Below are 19,651 nucleotides of genomic sequence, written 5' to 3'. Positions count from 1 at the left end.
AATATGCAGCCAAGAATACTATATCCAGCTAGGCTATCATTGAAAATAGAAGGAGAGATAAAAAACTTCCAGAACAAACAAAAACTAAAGGAATTTGCAAACACGAAACCAGCCCTCCAAGAAATATTGAGAGGGGTCCTCTAAGCAAAGAGAGAACCTAAAAGCAGCAAAGATCAGAAACGAACACAGACAACAGACAGTTAACAGTCACCTTACAGGTAATACAATGGCACTAAATTCATACCTTTCAATAGTTACCCTGAATGTAAATGGGCTCAATGTCCCAATCAAAAGACACAGGCTATAAGATTGGATTAATAAACAAGACCCATCAATATGCTGTCTGCAAGAGACTCATTTTAGACCCAAAGAAACCCCCAGATTGAAAGTGAGGGGGTGGAAAACCATTTACCATGCTAATGGACACCAAAAGAAAGCTGGGGTGGCAATCCTTATATCAGACAAACTAGATTTTAAAACAAAGACTGTAATAAGAGATGAGGAAGGACACTATATCCTACTTAAAGGGTCTATCCAACAAGAAGATCTAACAATTGTAAATATCTATGCCCCGAACATGGGAGACGCCAATTATATAAGGCAATTAATAACAAAAGCAAAGAAACACATTGACAACAATACAATAATAGTGGGGGACTTTAACAGCCCCCTGACTGAAATGGACAGATCATCTAAGCAAAAGATCAACAAGGAAATAAAGACTTTAAATGACACACTGGACCAAATGGACTTCACAGATATATTCAGAACATTCCATCCCAAAGCAACGGAATACACATTCTTCTCTAGTGCCCATGGAACATTCTCCAGAATTGATCACATCCTAGGTCACAAATCAGGTCTCAATCGGTACCAAAAGTTTGGGATCATTCCCTGCATATTTTCAGACCACAATGCTTTGAAACTAGAGCTCAACCACAAGATGAAAGTCGGAAAGAACTCAAATACATGGAGGCTAAAGAGCATCCTACTAAAGAATGAATGGGTCAACCAGGAAATTAAAGAAGAATTAAAAAAATTCATGGAAACCAATGAAAATGAAAACACAAGTGTTCAAAATCTTTGGGATACAGCAAAGGCAGTCCTGAGAGGAAAGTATATAGCAATACAAGCCTTTCTCAAGAAACAAGAAAGGTCTCAAATACACAACCTAACCCTACACCTAAAGGAGCTGGAGAAAGAACAGCAAATAAAGCCTAAACCCAGCAGGAGAAGAGAAATCATAAAGATCAGAGCAGAAATCAATGAACTAGAAACCAAAAGAACAGTAGAACAGATCAACGAAACTAGGACCTGGTTCTTTGAAAGAATTAACAAGATTGATAAACCCCTGGCCAGACTGATCAAAAAGAAAAGAGAAATGACCCAAATCAACAAAATCATGAATGAAAGAGGAGAGATCACAACCAACACCAAAGAAATACAAACAATTATAAGAACATATTATGAGCAACTCTATGCCAGCAAATTAGATAACCTGGAAGAAATGGGTGCATTCCTAGAGATGTATCAACTACCAAAATTGGACCAGGAAGAAATAGAAAACCTGAATAGACCTATAACCACTAAGGAAATTGAAACAGTCATCAAAAATCTCCCAAGAAACAAAAGCCCAGGGCCAGATGGCTTCCCAGGGGAATTCTATCAGACATTTCAAGAAGAATTAATACCTATTCTCCTGAAACTGTTCCAAAAAATAGAAATGGAAGGGAAACTTCCAAACTCATTTTATGAGGCCAGCATTACCTTGATCCCAAAACCAGACAAAGACCCCATCAAAAAAGAGAATTACAGACCAATATCCTTGATGAACCTGGATGCAAAAATTCTCACCAAAATACTAGCCAAGAGGATCCAACAGTACATTAAAAGGATTATTCACCACGACCAAGTGGGATTTATTCCTGGGCTGCAAGGCTGGTTCAACATCCGCAAATCAATCAACGTGATACAATACATTAACAAAAGAAAGAACAAGAATCATGTGATCCTCTCCATAGATGCAGAAAAAGCATTTTACAAAGTACAACATCCTTTCTTGATCAAAACTCTTCAGAATATAGGGATAGAGGGTACATACCTCAATATCATAAAAGCCATCTATGAAAAACCTACAGCGAATATCATTCTCAATGGGGAAAGGCTGAGAGCTTTTCCCCTAAGGTCAGGAACGCGGCAGGGATGTCCACTCTCACCACTGCTATCCAACATAGTATTAGAAGTCCTAGCCACAGCAATCAGACAACAAAAAGAAATCAAAGGCATCCAAATCGGCAAAGAGGAAGTCAAACTCTCACTCTTTGCAGATGATATGATACTGTATGTGGAAAACCCAAAAGACTCCACCCCAAAACTGCTAGAACTCATGCAGGAATTCAGTCAAGTAGCAGGCTATAAAATCAATGCACAGAAATCAGTGGCATTCCTATACACCAACAATAAGACCGAAGAGAGACAAATCAAGGAGTCGATCCCATTCACAATTGCACCCAAAACCATAAGATACCTAGGAATAAATTTAACCAAAGAGGCAAAGGATCTGTACTCAGAAAACTATAAAATACTCATGAAAGAAATTGAAGAAGACACAAAGAAATGGAAAAACGTTCCATGCTCATGGATTGGGAGAATCAACATTGTGAAGATGTCAATGCTACCTAGAGCAATCTACACATTCAATGCAATCCCCATCAAAATACCATCCACTTTTTTCAAAGAAATGGAACAAATAATCCTAAAATTTGTGTGGAACCAGAAGAGACCCAGAATAGCCAGAGGAATACTGAAAAAGAAAAGCAAAGCTGGCGGCATCACAATTCCGGACTTCCAGCTCTATTATAAAGCTGTCATCATCAAGACAGTATGGTACTGGCACAAAAACAGACACATAGATCAATGGAACAGAATCGAGAGCCCAGAAATGGACCCTCAACTCTATGGTCAACTTATTTTTGACAAAGCAGGAAAGAATGTCCAATGGCAAAAAGACAGTCTCTTCAACAAATGGTGTTGGGAAAATTGGACAGCCACATGCAGAAGAATGAAACTGGACCATTTCCTTACATCACACACAAAAATAGACTCCAAATGGTTGAAAGACCTAAACGTGAGACAGGAGTCCATCCAAATCCTAAAGGAGAACACAGGTAGCAACCTTTTCGACCTTAGCTGCAGCAACTTCTTCCTAGAAACATCGCCAAAGGCACGGGAAGCCAGGGCAAAAATGAACTATTGGGATTTCATCAAGATAAAAAGCTTTTGCACAGCAAAAGAAACAGTCCACAAAACCAAAAGACAACCGACAGAATGGGAGAAAATATTTGCAAATGACATATCAGATAAAGGGCTAGTATCCAAAATCTATAAAGAACTTATCAAACTCAACACCCAAAGAACAAATAATCCAATCAAGAAATGGGCAGAAGACATGAACAGACATTTCTCCAAAGAAGACATCCAAATGGCCAACAGGCACAAGAAAAAGTGCTCAACATTGCTCGGCATCAGGGAAATCCAAATCAAAACCTCAATGAGATACCACTTCACACCAGTCAGAATGGCTAAAATTAACAAGTCAGGGAACGACAGATGTTGGCGGGGATGTGGAGAAAGGGGAACCCTCCTACACTGTTGGTGGGAATGCAAGCTGGTGCAACCCCTCTGGAAAACAGTATGGAGGTTCCTCAAACAGTTGAAATTAGAGCTACCGTTCGATCCAGCAATTGCACTACTGGGTATTTACCAAAAAGATACAAATGTAGGGACCCGAAGGGGTACGTGTACCCCAATGTTTATAGCAGCAATGTCCACAATAGCCAAACTGTGGAAAGAGCCAAGATGCCCATCGACAGATGAATGGATAAAGAAGAGGTGGTATATATACACAATGGAATATTATGCAGCCATCAAAAGGAATGAGATCTTGCCATTTGCAACGACGTGGATGGAACTGGAGGGTGTTATGCTGAGTGAAATAAGTCAATCAGAGAAAGACATGTATCACATGACCTCACTGATATGAGGAATTCTTAATCTCAGGAAACAAACTGAGTGTTACTGGAGTGGTTGGGGGTGGGAGGGATGGGGTGGCTGGGTGATAGACATTGGGGAGGGTATGTGCTACGGTGAGCGCTGTGAATTGTGCAAGACTGTTGAATCACAGATCTGTACTTCTGAAACAAATAACGCAACATATTTTAAGAAAAAAGAAAAAGAAGAAGATAACAGGAGAGGAAGAAAAGGGGAGTATGTCAGAAGGGGAGACAAACCATGAGATGATGGACTCTGAAAAACAAACTGAGGGTTCTAGAGGGGAGGGGGGCAGGGGGATGGGTTAGCCTGGTGATGGGTATTAAAGAGGGCACGTTCTGCATGGAGCACTGGGTGTTATGAACAAACAATGAATCATGGAACACTGCATCAAAAACTAATGATGTAATATATGGTGATTAACATAATAAAAAAATTAAAAAAAATAATTTATTTTTTTATGTTTCCAAACATGGTACCCTATTTTAAAAATAGAATAAAATAATGATTTGGAAGAAAAACAATAAAATTCATAAAATGAATCAAATATTAATAATTTATCATTAGTCATATTTTATTTTACACACAAGAACAATTTAAGGAAGATATGGATTGGGAAAGAGAACAAGAAAAGTATCTTTATTGGATAAACCACCAACCGGAAGTATATCCAGTATCTCCATTTTATCTTCCAACAATGGTTGTGGTTTATATTTAATAAAATAAACTAAATTAACCCCAACATATAAAAATGTAGCTTGAAATAGTAGCAAAAATGTGTTATACTGAGCTAGCCACCATTTATTTTTCAACATATGATATCTGTAATGTTTAATCAAAAGCTTTTCATATCAACTAGTTTTCATTCTGCCTTAATAGAAATTTTAAAAGAGAAAATTTATAGCAAGTCCATCAAAATATTAAGAAAACAAAGGCAAACCAGGTTGACCCATACTTACTTAGGTCTATAATTTCTCTACTACAGTAATTACCATTTAATAATTATAGAGTCTCCTGTTGACACCAGTGGCCTGAGATTGTGTATAGGAGCCAATGTATTTACTGCCATATTTTTCTTTGTTTTTCTGACATGTTTTTTGTCTAATTTTGTTGTAGCACTGCCTTCCTCCCCTATTTTGTAACTTCTGCTTCCACTAGACAGAATTTGGTAACATGGTTAAGATTGGTATTAATGAGAAGTTTAAGTAGCAAAAGACTTACTACCTTCCAGACAAGTAGAACAAAGATCTGGAATTGTAGCTGGTTAAGGAAGATTGAGGAGAAAAATTGTTAGAGGGAACAATGTTTGTGAGATGCTGCCACTGCCTACCTCCTTTGTCAAGAAGAGTGAATCCTGACTACAATCTTCTAGAGTGGGGGCTTTAGGTTTCTTCTTTTTCTTTTCAGTTGAAATTAATAATTGCAAAATCCAATTATTTTTAAGAACTAAAAAGAAGTAGGCATGACTCTTTCAACCATCGTTGTCTAAATGAGTGTTTATTAAAGCATGGATCATAACCCATTAATAGATTAAGAAATCAATTTCATAGGTCATTGCCATCATTATTGTTAACTAATAGGATTTAATATACCAAAGTACATCACATGTGATAAGGTAAATATTGCTTTATAAAATTGTGGTTTCAGTTGTATAAATAGAAAACCTATGTGTTTACTGGTCATAGTGTAAAATGTATTTCTTCAGTTTGAAAGAGTTACATATACTTTTGGTTTACTTTTGTGTGTCATTAAACTTGAAATAAATATCAATACTGAAGATAAAAATATTTTTTATGTTAAGATATCCATTCTACTATTCTAAATCTATTTATATAAGCAAATCTACCTTACAAATAATAGCATAACTTAAAATTTTACTATAATGCATTGTTTTGACAAGTAGTATAACACAATAGATTTGAGAGAAAACCTTCTTGGGTTCCAACCCCAGATGAATCATTTATTTATAAGCTGTGTGACCTTGCAAAATTTGCGTGGCACTCCAATTTCCGCAGCTGTAAAATGAAACTTTCTATTTTTTGGATATTGTAAGGAATAAATGAGATGAGTTATCAAAAGTACAGTGCAAGAACTAATATTTATTGAACACTCACTAAAGGCTAGATATTGTTTTAAGTTCTTTAATCAACTTAATACTTTTTGGGTCCTATAATTGTTTTTCTGGCTCAATGAGAAATCTCTATTTTCTCCAGTTGTTTTTTGCTTTCCCTCACAGATTTAACCTGAATGTACTCTAAGAATCACCACTCAGCACTTTAAATATTCCAAACATCTGTAAAGCAATGTCACAGTGTATTTTTATTGGACAATGTTAGGTGTTTTAAAATGAAAAGGAAAATTTCCTGGCTAATCAAAATATACTATATATGTGTGTGTTATATATATATACACAAAAAACATTAGTATATCATACATACAAACATTGGTGTATATATATATACATTATATTAATGCTATGTATATTAGTATCTTTGTCTCTATTTCTAGACCCTGAGGTCCTGGTTTCTGTGGTTCCTCACTCCATTTTTAGTTTCTCCAGCATCCTTTTAAGCTATATGAGCTAATTATATTCTCAGTTTTAATTTAAGTTAATTTGAGTTGATTCTTGCCCCTTGGAACTAAATGGGTCCTAATTAGTCACTTCTGTAAACATATGCAAATAAAGCCAGCCCTCCTATTGCCTGACTTTTTGTAATGTTTCCTCCTTGAGTCTTTTAAGAAATTTATTGTTCTCTATGGTATTTTTATGACATGATAAATTTTGCATTATTTTTTTTTAAGTATGGGAACAGTTAACTGCCCAAAGGGGTGTAGCAGGGGTCCTGGTTACACACTGCTTAGAATGATTATAACTGTTTCTGTAGATGAGATATAGCACTTCTGATGCAGTTACACTATGTGATTAAGATTGTATATGTCTCTCTGTGTGTGTGTGTGTGTGTGTGTGTAGGAAGGCGGGTTTATATGTATTTGGATGGGTCCAGAGTGTGTCCAGATAGAGCTAAGGAATTTTTAGTTGGCCACCCAATGAAATAACAGTGCTTACCGAAAGCAGCAAAATATTGCTATTTTTTATTTTACAAATTTTTTTCTAGTGTCTATCAGGAAATATTTTGACCAATTATTTTCAGGGGACTTTGATTATCCACATTGGGAGTCATATATCTGGAATAAGTGGAAGTGGGAGAAGCACCAAAAGCAATAAATTACAGAGTAAGTATACACAAAGCATACATCATTAAGTTTTTATGGTTGGAGAATGATACTGATCCAATGTTACCTCAAAATAATCTGAAAGTATAATTTCTTATCCTTTCTGTATATACTCACTTGCAACAAAATATATCTATTCTGGAATTCAAGAAGGCAAGTTAAGTCAATGTTCGGGAAATTGTTGACTTGGTTATTTATAATCATGTAGAATGAAAAACAACTGATTAGCTGAAGTTCTTATTTTTCAACTTATTGTTTTAGCATCATGCAAAATTAATGTGTGAAAATTTCCTTTTTTATATTGCTTTTGTGGTTGCTGTTATTGTTACTTTCCTATTTTGGACAAAAGTGTTCCCTTAAGGGTCCCTATAACACTACTTCTGAATGTGGTCTTCTTGAAATGCTAGTATAAGTTACCAGCAAAAACTGAATGATTGCTGTGGTATTCCACAGATGTATTTTCCCATAAGATATTCAATGTAGCATAGAAAAGCATAAATAAGAATAGTTTCAGAACTGTTATGTTGCAGGCATTAAGACTAGGGTATTGACAATTCTGCCTTAGAAATTTGAAGTGAAAAGTATATTCTCACTTAAATTACTATGGAAGGAAACTAATAGACACCTGTAAAGTATATATTTTTTCATGAACCAATCAACAAGCATTTTTTTCTTACAGTAATAGAGGACTAATTGATTTAATATGCAAAAATTGAGCATAGGAGAGAAAAGATAGTGAGCTAAATGTTTATCATGTGAGGCCTGGTAATTTCCTTTCAATCATCTTTGAAATGAAACCCTTTCTCTTTTTGAATGAGACGCTAAATCTTTATCCATTACTTTCAACAACTATCTTCTTGAATCTCAGATGACTGTCATCAATGACCTCTTATTTTCCAAAGAGATAAGTTATATTATCATGAGACAGGATAGCTACTTAATTTCTGAGCTGCCTAACTTCTCCATGTGTATAGAGTACATTTAATACAGTATGTGGTGCAGTAACTCCTAATAAAATAAGTGTGTATTTAGATCAAAATAAATTCTGTGGTAAGTTTCATATGAGTAAGGTTAATGAATTTCAGGAAAAAATATACTATGGTGCTTTTTCATTCAGTTCTACTGAGGTTTGATTTCTTTTATCAGAGTGACTAATTATTGTTGGTTCTTTCCCCTTTCTTATCATAATAATTTATAATAAGTGGAAACACAGGAGACATTTTTGATTAGTTGAGAAATAGCAGGTTGACCAATGACTTGTACATGCTTGACCTGTCCCTCCACAATTTTTTTAAAACAAAATAAAGGTGATAGATAAGATAGTTTTGTTTTGAAGAAGCAAGTTTGATTAGAAATTCATCTACTGGTTTGACTAGTAACTGTGCACAATATACACATTAGGTCTTTTCTAGATTAACTTTGTATTTACAAAATAAATTTATAAGTGGTGTGGGTGGTGCAAAGTGTCTTATGAAAAACCTTAAGGGAAGCAAGCCTTTCCTAAGTGCACTTAACACATCAGGACTGGGCATCACATTTCACATTAACCAGTGAATTAAGTAATCTCCATTAGCAGTCTAGATATTACATAAAAAATGATAATAAGCAAACTTGTCAACAAGAAATAATTTTGCAAAGGAGTTAAAAGATAACCAGCCAATACATACCATCAGTAGGATTTAAAAGGGACCTCTCTTAAACAAAACAAAGTTCCACTTTGGAATTACAAGCATACCTTGTTTTATTGCTCTTTGCTTAATTATACTTTGAACATACTGAAATTTTACAAATTAAAGTTTGTGGTAACTATACTTTGAGCAAGTCTATCAATGCCATTTTTTCCAACAACATTTACTAACCTCATTGTCTGTGTCACATTTTGGTAAATCTCACAATATTTCAAACTCTTTCATTATTATTATATTGTTATCGTGATTAGTGATTATTGCCATTATAATTGCCTTGGGGTGCCACAAATCATATCCATATAAGATGGTGAATTTAATCAATAAATGTGTGTATATTCTGACTGTTCCACTGACTGGCTATTCCCCTATCTCACTCCCTCTTCTCAGTTCTTCCAATTCCCTGAGAAACAACAATACTGAAATTAGACCAATTAATAACCCTACAACAGCCTCTAAGTGTTTAAGCGATAGGAATAGTCACATGTTTCTCATTTTAAATCAAAAACTTAAAATTATTAAGCTTAATGAAGAAGACACATCAAAAACCAAGAAAGGCTAAAAGCTAGGCCTCTTGTGTCAGTTAGCCAAGTTGTAAATGCAAAGGAAAAGTTCTTGATGGAAATTAAAAGTGTTACTCCAGTAAACACACCAATGATAAGAAAGAGAAACAGCTTTATTGTTGATATAGAGAAAATTTTAGTGGTCTGGATAAAAGATCAACCAGCCACAACATTCCCTTAATCCAAAGCCTAATCAAGAGTGAGGCCCTGACTCTTTTTTTTCAATTCTATGAAGGCTGAAAGAAGTGAGGAATTACCCCAAAGACACAGATGTAGTGAAATTAAAGGCCATATGCACCCCAATGTTCATAGCAGCAATGTCCACAATAGCCAAACTGTGGAAAGAGCCGAGATGCCCTTCAACAGATGAATGGATCAAGAAGATGTGGTCCATATATACAATGGAATATTACTCAGCCATCAGAAAGGATGAATACCCAACTTTTACATCCACATAGATGGGACTGGAGGAGATTATGCTAAGTGAAATAAGTCAAGCAGAGAATGTCAATTATCATATGGTTTCACTTATTTGTGGAACATAAGGAATAGCATGGAGGACATTAGGAGAAAGAAGGGAAAAATGAAGTGAGGGAAATCAGAGGGAGAATTGAACCATGAGAGACTATGGACTCTGAGAAACAATCTGAGGGTTTTAGAGGGGAGGGGTGGAGGGATGGGTTAGTCCGGTGATGGGTATTAAGGAGGGCATGTACTGCATGAAGCACTGGGTGTTATACATAAATGATGAATTGTTGATCACTACCTCAAAAAAAAATGCAAAAGAAAATTTGAAGCTAGCAGAAGTTGGTTCATGAGGTTTAAGGAAAGAAGCTGTCTCCTTAACATAAAAGTGCAAGGTGAAGCAGCAAGTGCTGATGTAGAGACTGCAGCAAGTTCTCCAGAAGATCTAGCTTAGATAATTAATGAAGGTGACTACACTAAACAACAGATCTTCCAAAGAGCCTTATTGGAAGAAGATACCATCTAGGACTTTCATAGCTAAAAAGAAGTCAATGCCTGGCTTTAAAGCTTCAAAGGACAGGCTGACTCTCTTATTAAGGGCTAATGCAGCTGGTGACTTTAAATTGAAGCCAATGCTCATTCCAAAAATCCTAGGGCCCTTAAGAGTTATGTCTATTCTGGGCTGCCACATTGGCATTTTCTCCTGGACAAGAGAGGGTGTGGCTGCAGAGAGCCAAGCACAGCAATCCTGATCCTCTGAGTGGTGAAGAAGGGAGGCAATGAAGGGGTTGGGGTTGGAGTCTGAGGCAAGGCCCTGCTCTTGCCAGAGGAACAGGAGCCATGGCTCACAAAATGGACTATGGTGTGATGGTGTGGGCCTTCTAGGCTGAGGCCTCTGTAGAAGACAAACCTTACTTATACAGATCCTGATGGAGGCAATCTAGATCTTGGAGGTGCCACCTACCAACCAGGCCCTAGCAGCTGGGCCTAATGCTAGTCCCCAGAGTTCACAGCCCCCAACAGCCAGTGAAATGGCTGATATTCAGGCTGATATTCACTATGCCCAAAACGACATTTAAGGCTCAGAACACCACCACAAATGCCTAAATGGTGCCTATGATTTCTCTTAGGCTCTCAGTGCCATGGAGGTACACAATGTGCCCCCTAAGGCAGCCTATAAATCCCAGAATGCCAGCCCAAAGAGCCCAAATGCTGCCTATGATTTTTTCCCAGGCAGCAACCACCTGTGAGTTAACTGCTAACAAGTCCGAGATGGTCTTTAAGGCCTAGAACACCACTACTATGGTGGGCCCAAATGCCACCTACAATTTTTCTTTCAGGACCAGTGAGATGGTCAACACTTAACCTAAGACGGCCTGTAAGGCTTGGAATGATACCACTAGGGCCCCAACAGCTGATACCCAGGCCCAGAATATTAACTAAGCCAAGATGGCTACTTCACAGACTGAAGTACAGACCAACCTAGGTGTCCCTGAATCTGATGGTGCAACTGCACAGATATCAGCAGTTGCTTCCCAGGATCAGACTCTGGAGTCCAAGACTATAATTCAGGGCAAGAGGACCTACAAGATTAATAACTTGAATGTGGATGAGAACAGCGGTGAGGATCAGAGTTGGGCTCCACTGGTTACAGGGACCTGGAGGTCTGCACCAGTTACAGTTACTACTCAGAACTCACATGGTGTACCTCCCCCAATGTGCTCTGCAAGACCTCATTGGCCTGGCAGAACCCATCAGATAGACCCCACCAGCACATCAGAGCCTCTCAACTAGGCAGACTCCACCAGCCTGGCAAAATTCAGTTGCTTGGCAGAACCCCATTGTCTGGCATGGTGTGGTTGTCTGGCTGAACCCACTGGCTTGGCAGAATCCACCTGGATGGCAGAACCCACCAGGCTGGCATGGTCCTCCAGATTGGCAAAGCCCTGCTGAAGACTGACTTCTGCTACCTGATTGGTCACTTCCCACTGATGGCCACTCCCAGCTGACTGGCGGAACCTGTATCCCTCTCCCACCTTGCATGCCTCACAGAACCTGGGTGCCTCACATCCCCAAGATGTGGCTTTTCTTCAGGAAAGAGCGAATAAGTTGGTTAAATAGCTGATTCTTAAAGATTACACAAAGGTGCCCATCATGCACTCAGAAATGCTGAGGGATATCATCCATGAATACACTGATGTTTATCCTGGAGAAGAAATTTGGGATTCAACTGAAGGAGATTGACAAGGAAGAACACCTGTATATTCTCATCAGTACCCCCAAGTCCCTGGTTGGCATACTGGGGACAATCAAAGACACCCAAGCCCAATAACACTATCTTAGTGATATGGACATCACCTTCACAAATGGCAACCGTGCCAGTGAAGCTGTCCTCTGGAAGGCACTACACAAGATGGGACTGCTTTCTGGTGTGAGACTCCTCTCCTTGGAGATCTAAGGAAACTTCTCACTTATGAGTTTGTAAAGCAAAAGTACCTGAATTACAGACGAGTGCCCAACAGCAAACCTCCTGAGTATGAGTTCCTCTGGGGCCTCCATTCCTACCATGAAACTAATGAGTTGAAAGTACTAAGATAGAGGTTCAGAAGAGAGATCCTTGAGAATGGACCACACAGTTCATGGAGATGGCAGATGAGGCCTTGGATGCAATGCATGCTGCTACAGCTGAGGCTGAGGACCAGTCTGAAGGGAAAACCTGCATGAGGATTAGAGATGAGTCTGTATTTGGGCCCTGGAGCTGAGATGACATTGAGTTTGAACTGCTGACCTGAGATGAGGAAGGAGATTTTGATTGTCCCTGGTCTAGAATCCTATATACCTTCTAGGCCAGATGCCACTAGAAGTCCACTCCAGATTTTGTCAGACCTTCACTTGCCCCATTATTGGCCCTGGTGGTACAGCCAATGCCAACTTTGCTGCCAACTTGGTGCCATTGGTTTATTCTGGGTTGAGTGAGATGTTGATGTTGCTAATCAGTTGCAATAGTCTTTCCCCTGAGTGAGGCTGAAGCCTCAAATTCCTACTAAACACAGCTATCTAGAGAGCCACATTCTGTTGACTGAAAGTGGCATGCAGGATAAATTTATTTGCTGTTCCTTGTTTGTTGATTTTCTTTCCTTTTGTGTGCTGTCAAGTTTTGGTATCAGAAATAACTTTGAAACTGCACAGTGAAAAAAAATGTTTTGCCTGTGCTCTATAAATGGAACAAAACAGGTTGGATGGCAGCACATCTGTTTACAATATGATTTACTGAATATTCCAAGCCTACTGTTGAGACCTACTTCTTAGACACAAACAAAAACAAAGATTCCTTTCAAAATATCACTGCTCATTGATAATGCACCTGATCACCCAAGAGCTCTGATGGAGATGTGTAATGAGATTAATATTGTTGTCTTGCTCTTAACACAACATCCATTCTGCAGCCCATGGATCAAGGAGTAATTTTGACTTTCAAGTCTTATTATTGAAGAGAAGCATTTTATGAGACTCTAGCTGCCATAGATAATGATTCCTCTAATGAATCTAAGCAAAGTAAATTAAAAACCTTCTGGAAAAGATTCACCATTCTAGATGCCATTAAGAACATTTCTGATTCATGGGAAGAGGTCAAAATATCAACATTAACAGGATTTTGGAAGGTGTTGATTCTAACCCTCATGGAGGACTTTGTGGGGTTCAAGACTGAAGTGGAGGAAATAATTGCAGTTGTGGTAGAAATAGCAAGAAAACCAGAATTAGAATTGGAGCTTGAAGATGTGACTGAATTGCTACAATCTCATGATGAAAGTTTAACAGGTGAGGAATTAATTTTTATGGATGAACAAAGAAAGTGGTTCCTTGAGATGAAATCTACTCCTGGTGAAGATGCTGTGAAAATCATTGAAATGACAACAAATCATTCAGAATATTACATAAAATTAGTTGATAAAGCAGTGGCAGTGTTTGAGAAGACTGACTCCAATTTTGAAAGATGTTCTACCATTGGTAAAATGCTATCAAATAGCATCACACACTACCAAGAAATCATTTGTGAGAGGAAGAGTCAATGAATGTGGCAAATTTCACTGTTATTTTAAGAAATTGCCATAGCCACTCCAACCATCAGCAACCACCACCCTGATCAGTCAGTAGCCATCAACTTGGAGCAAGACCCTCCACCAGTCAAAAAATTATGACTCACTGAAAGCTCGGATGATGGTTAACATGTTTTAGCAATAAATATTTTTTAATCAATGTGTGTACATTTTTTTAGGCATAATGCTATTGGACAGTTTATAGACTTCAGTGTAGTATAAATATAACTTTTACATGCACTAGGAAACAAAAACAATTCATTTGACTAGCTTTATTACAATTTAAACTTTATTGCAGTGGTCTGGAACCAATCTGCAATTATCTCTGAGATATAACTGTACAGGCTGGATCATTCCCTATTTAATTCATCTCCCATGCAGTGATATCTTTCTCCTTTGAGGTTACATAGCACTTTTCAGTATCTCTATTTGGGCACTTAATGACTTTCTGCTGTATTACATTCCTCCACTATAATGGAAGCTCTTTTAGGGACCTGGATTTTGTGTGTGTGTGTGTGTTTGTATCCTTCACAGTTCATTGTATATATGAGGGGCAAAATGGTTGTTGAACAAATAAATACCTTGGGTGACCATAGATTCACTCACAAAATCCAGAATGATAGGAGATAGCCTCTGTAAAAATAGACAGTTTTAAGATGAAATAAAAGAAAAAGTATTAGAAAGTTCATAATATAAATTGTTATATTTCAAGAAATGATACAAACTAAAAAAATTCATTGAGTTTTTTATTCAGCAAGTATTTATTTTATTCTTTAAGATTTTATTTATTTGCTTGAGAGAGAGAGAGAGAATCTGAAGCAGACTCTGCACTGAGCACATAGCCCAGTGAGGGGCTTGATCCCACAGCCTTGAGATCATGAACTGAGCTGAAACCAAGAGTCAGATGCTTAATTGACTGAGCCACCCAGGTGCCCCTTTTCAGTAAGTATTTAATTGAGCTCCTGCAGTATACTACTTTACTAGGAGCAGAGGCTATAACGATGAATAAGACATAGTGTCTTTCCTATAGGAGCATGTTAATCCCATGCAAGGTAAACTTTCTATGGGGGGGGGATTAATTCTGCAAAGGGTTATTAGAAGAAGCCAGGGATATTTGTGATTATGGTGTTAATCTTAAAATAAGTTGTCACAGTCAGAAACTATATCTGTCTAAAACCATTCCCACTGTGCTGTGTCACTACTAAATTCAGAGCATGGATGATTAGACTGGATCACCTTTCAGTTACCTTCCCTCCCTAAGGATCTTATGTATTTACTGTGATAATGCAACTTAAAAAGAGTTAACATAGATTCCATTAATGTTCAACTTGCTTACTAGGAGTTGTGCCAACTTCAACAACTATCAAAATAGCTGATATGAACAGTATGATTTCTATACACAAAATGAATCACACATCTCATATTTCTACAGATTCAGATCATCTACATAAAAATGTACAATTGTATATAAAGTTTCTTAATTTTTAGGGTGTGTATGTGACCATTAAAAGTTGTTATATTTTGGTCATTCTAACTGGTATAAGGTGGTATCTCATTATGGTTTTGATTTGTATTTCCCTGATGGCAAGTGATGTGGAGCATTTTTTCATGCGTCTGTTAGCCATGTTGGCAAGGATATGGAGAAAGGGGAACCTTCTTACACTGTTGGTGGGAATGCAAGCTGGTACAGCCACTCTGGAAAATAATATGGAGGTTCCTCAAGAAGTTAAAAATAGAACTACCCTATGACTCAGCAATTGCACTGCTGGGTATTTACCCCAAAGATACAAATGTAGTGAAAAGAAGGGGCACCTGAACCCCAATGTTCATAGCAGCAAGTCCACAATAGCCAAACTGTGGAAAGAGCCAAGATATCCTTTGACAGATGAATGGATAAAGAAGATGTGGTTCATATATACAATGGATTATTAGCCATCAGAAAAGATCAATATCTACCATTTGCATTGACATGGACAGAACTGGAGGGGATTAGGCTAAGTAAAATACGTGAAGCAGAGAAAGACAATCATTATAAGGTTTCACTCATATGTGGAACATAAGGAATAGTGCAGAGGACAATAGGGGATGGGAGGGAAAACTGAAAGGGAAAAGATCAGAGAATGAGGAAAACCATAGGAGACTCTTGACTCTTGGAAACAAACTGAGGGTTGTGGAAAGGGAGGTGGGTGGGGGGATGGGGTAACTGAGTGATGGGCATTAAGGAGGGCACATGATGTGATGAGCACTGGGTGTTATTCACAACTAATGAATCATTGAACATTATATCAAAAACTAATGGTGTACTATATATTGGTTATTGAATTTAAATAAAAAAGAAAAAAGTTAAGTTATAATAGATCAGTGCTGTCTGTGGTTATAAAATTTGGTCTCTAATTAAGTGTGACTTTTCACACTTAGACTTTTGGGGAGATGGAAACTCCTTAGGATATTTAATTGAAGACCTCTGTTGAAAGGGTTTATTTTCATGAGTGAGAAGACATTGGTAGCTCACGGGGCAAATTCCCACATTATCTTTCCTTTTCATCACTAATGAACATTTCATCCATTAGACTACTCAAGATTTTGAATATTATTTCCATTGTTCTTCGAAATAGGCTTCAGAATACTTTCTCCTTTCCCCCTTACTACCCCTACTCTTGGTGAAATCTCAAATCAGGATGATTTTAAATTATTTTCTGCTAACACATTATTAAGAATTTGGAACTACTAGACTAATATAAATTGTTTCTTTAGGAAAAATTTTGTCTTAGCCAGTTTGGGTTACTATAATAAAATGCCATAAGCTGCATGGATTATAATTAACAGAAATTTATTTTATTTATTTTTCAGAGGTTGAAAGTCCAAGATTGGGGTGCCAGCATAGTGTGGTTCTTGTGAAAGTTGTCATCTGGTTTGTGGACTGTTAATTCACATGTCAGAAAGAGGGTGAGAGAACTCTCTGGGGTCCTTTTTATAATCCTATTAAGCCTATTCATGAGGCCTCCACCCTCATGACCTAATTATCTTCCAAAGGCCCCACCTCCTAATATCATGACGTTGTGGGTTAGGATTTCAACACAGAATTTTGGAGGAACACAAGCATTCAGACAATTTTTTTCTAACAAAAGTCCCTGAGATGCATCTTATAACATTGTCCTTTGCATCCAAATTACTAACTCAATGATGCTGTTAAGAGAATTGTCACTGATAATAATAATAATAAGCAATAACAATACCATTTACATAGCTCCTTTCATCTTGAACATTCTGAAAACATCCTATAAAAGAATCATTTCTGACGTGTAACCATCTCTGGGGAAAATTTGGAAGTTATTTACCAGCTGGCCATCAGTTAGAGACAGGAAGTAAAGAATGTATTTCCCAGCAGAAACTGCAGGATATACAATGTAATTACCTAATTTCGAGTAGGCTTAGGACACTGGAGCTAATTAATGTCCATATCCTTAAAAAAAGTGGCATTGGATAATTAGTGAGCACAAAGTGATCAGGACTTAAATTGTACATCTTAGCTAAAAGACAAAGCTTCCAATAACAGTGTCCTCACATTTGCTGATTCAGTGCTGCCTGAACACTGAATCATGGTGTGGCACAATTAAGAGATGTGATAATTTCTTAGCTGAGAATATAATGTACACACACTCACATGCACACACAAAAGAATATAAAAAAGTCTGTGGATTTATTTAGTGGATTTGCAAATGCAGTAATGTGTCCTAACACTAATTGCCAACTGTTAATTTTACAGTGCAGCTTCCCTGCTTCTTGATTCAATAGTGCATGTGTACCCCATTACATGAGGATTCACCAATGAGAAATTCACTATAATGGAAAAGTATGGAATAAATTCAATATATGTTTCCAGAAACCTCACATGAACAGAAATTTTCCAGTAGACAACTTCCAGGAGCATATACACAATGAGATTTCCAGTTGTCTGTACCTTGCCACAGAAACAGCATGATATGACCAGATGCTACTCATATCTCCCATAGCCTAATCTTGGATGTGCCATCAAATCTAGGCTGTGGTAGTAGGGGAGGAGAAGTTGCCTGCATGAAGAAAGCATTTGAAACTAAAGCAAGGTAGAAAGAGCAGGGCTTCCTGCATCCCATGCCTGAATTGAGCCATGGCTTCAAGCAGGTGGCAGATGTTAGAGTTAGTGGAGTAACTATACCCCTCTTGCGCTATAATCACCTAGAGGCAGGAACAGCAGAAAAAAAAATAATTTAGGAACACATTCCTTACATTCAATGGAAAAATCATTTATTTTATAGAAATCTGCTCTACAAGCAATTTTTCTGGGTGATGACTTAATTAAATCAAGTAATGCCCAAATATGGTGAGATCTGCTACTAATTAAATGATTAAGTATTGGAAAGGCAACAATAATGAAAAAAACTATTAGCATTTAATAAAATGGTTAAGGGGAGAAATAAACACCCCTCAAATAGTTCAGGTGGAAAATAAACATTTTATTCATTTAGTATATAGATCTCATGTCCTTATTTCCAATGATATTATAATGCTAACATTGGAGTATGAGGTTACTCTTATCTTCCCAACTCCCACCCCATCATATTAATTAGTAGCAATTGTATAGAATCTTAGGATAGGAAGTCAAACAAGTCCAATTTCCTAGACTCAACTAATATTGCAACTATATAAATCCAAATTAATCAATGGTGAAGAGTAAAATTCAGAATCAAGTGCAGAAAAACATATCTGACATCTTTAGGAATGAGGACACTTTACATAAGTGACTTTTCATATAACTGATGCAAATCTCTATTGGCCTGATTTTTAAAATTTAAATTGTGTTTTTATTTAAAGATTTTTATTTATTTATTTGAGAGAGAGAGCATGATTGTGGGGGAGGGGCAGAGGGAGAGGGAGTAGTAGTGCTCAGCAGGGAGCCCCACCAGGCTGGATCCCTGGACCCTGAGGTCATGACCTGAGCCAAAGGCAGATATTTAAGCGACTGAGCCACCCAGGTGCCCCTAAAATTTAAATTATGTTTAAGAAAAATTGTCTAAAATGAATTAAGATATTCCTCTAATTCCCTAAAGAAAATATCCATTAGATAATTCAATAGGATTATTATTTTTAATAACTCTTGATTATTGTAAATAATGATCACTTTGTGTTGAAAAAGAGTGATGCTCTCAGATGTTATGGAGACTATAGGTTTGTTTGTCCAAATCGTCAGGAAAATCATATTCTTTATGCTTTAGCCTGCAATTTATAGTTATCTTGTCTCTTAGGAGGTCAATGTGTCTACAGTGTGCCTATAATACACCTCTCTTTTCATCACATTTTAATTTACTGTTGCTGTTGTATTTTGCATTAAGGCATGAAGTACCAAAGCCTGTGATAGGGCATCTGGGTGGCTCAGTCGGTTAAGTATCTGCCTTTGGCTCAGGTCGTGATCCCAGAGTCCCAGGATCAAGTCCCATATTGGCCCCCTGCTCGGCGGGGAGTCTGCTTCTCTCTCTGCCCCTCACCCCACTCTCGTGCTCTCTCTCTCTCTCAAGTAAAA

The 19,651-nt window shown here is 37.5% G+C and overlaps 1 pseudogene; it reads left to right on the top strand.

Moving 5' to 3' along the window:
- The first annotated feature begins 10,837 nt into the window (after positions 1 to 10,837).
- Positions 10,838 to 12,973, top strand: LOC113931260 (annotated as a pseudogene).
- The last annotated feature ends 6,678 nt before the right edge of the window (positions 12,974 to 19,651 follow it).

Source organism: Zalophus californianus, chromosome X (genome assembly GCF_009762305.2).
Source record: "Zalophus californianus isolate mZalCal1 chromosome X, mZalCal1.pri.v2, whole genome shotgun sequence".
In the NCBI taxonomy this organism is placed as follows: domain Eukaryota; kingdom Metazoa; phylum Chordata; class Mammalia; order Carnivora; family Otariidae; genus Zalophus; species Zalophus californianus.
Note: the sequence above shows the minus strand (reverse complement) of the source record. Positions and strands in the feature narration are given on the sequence as shown.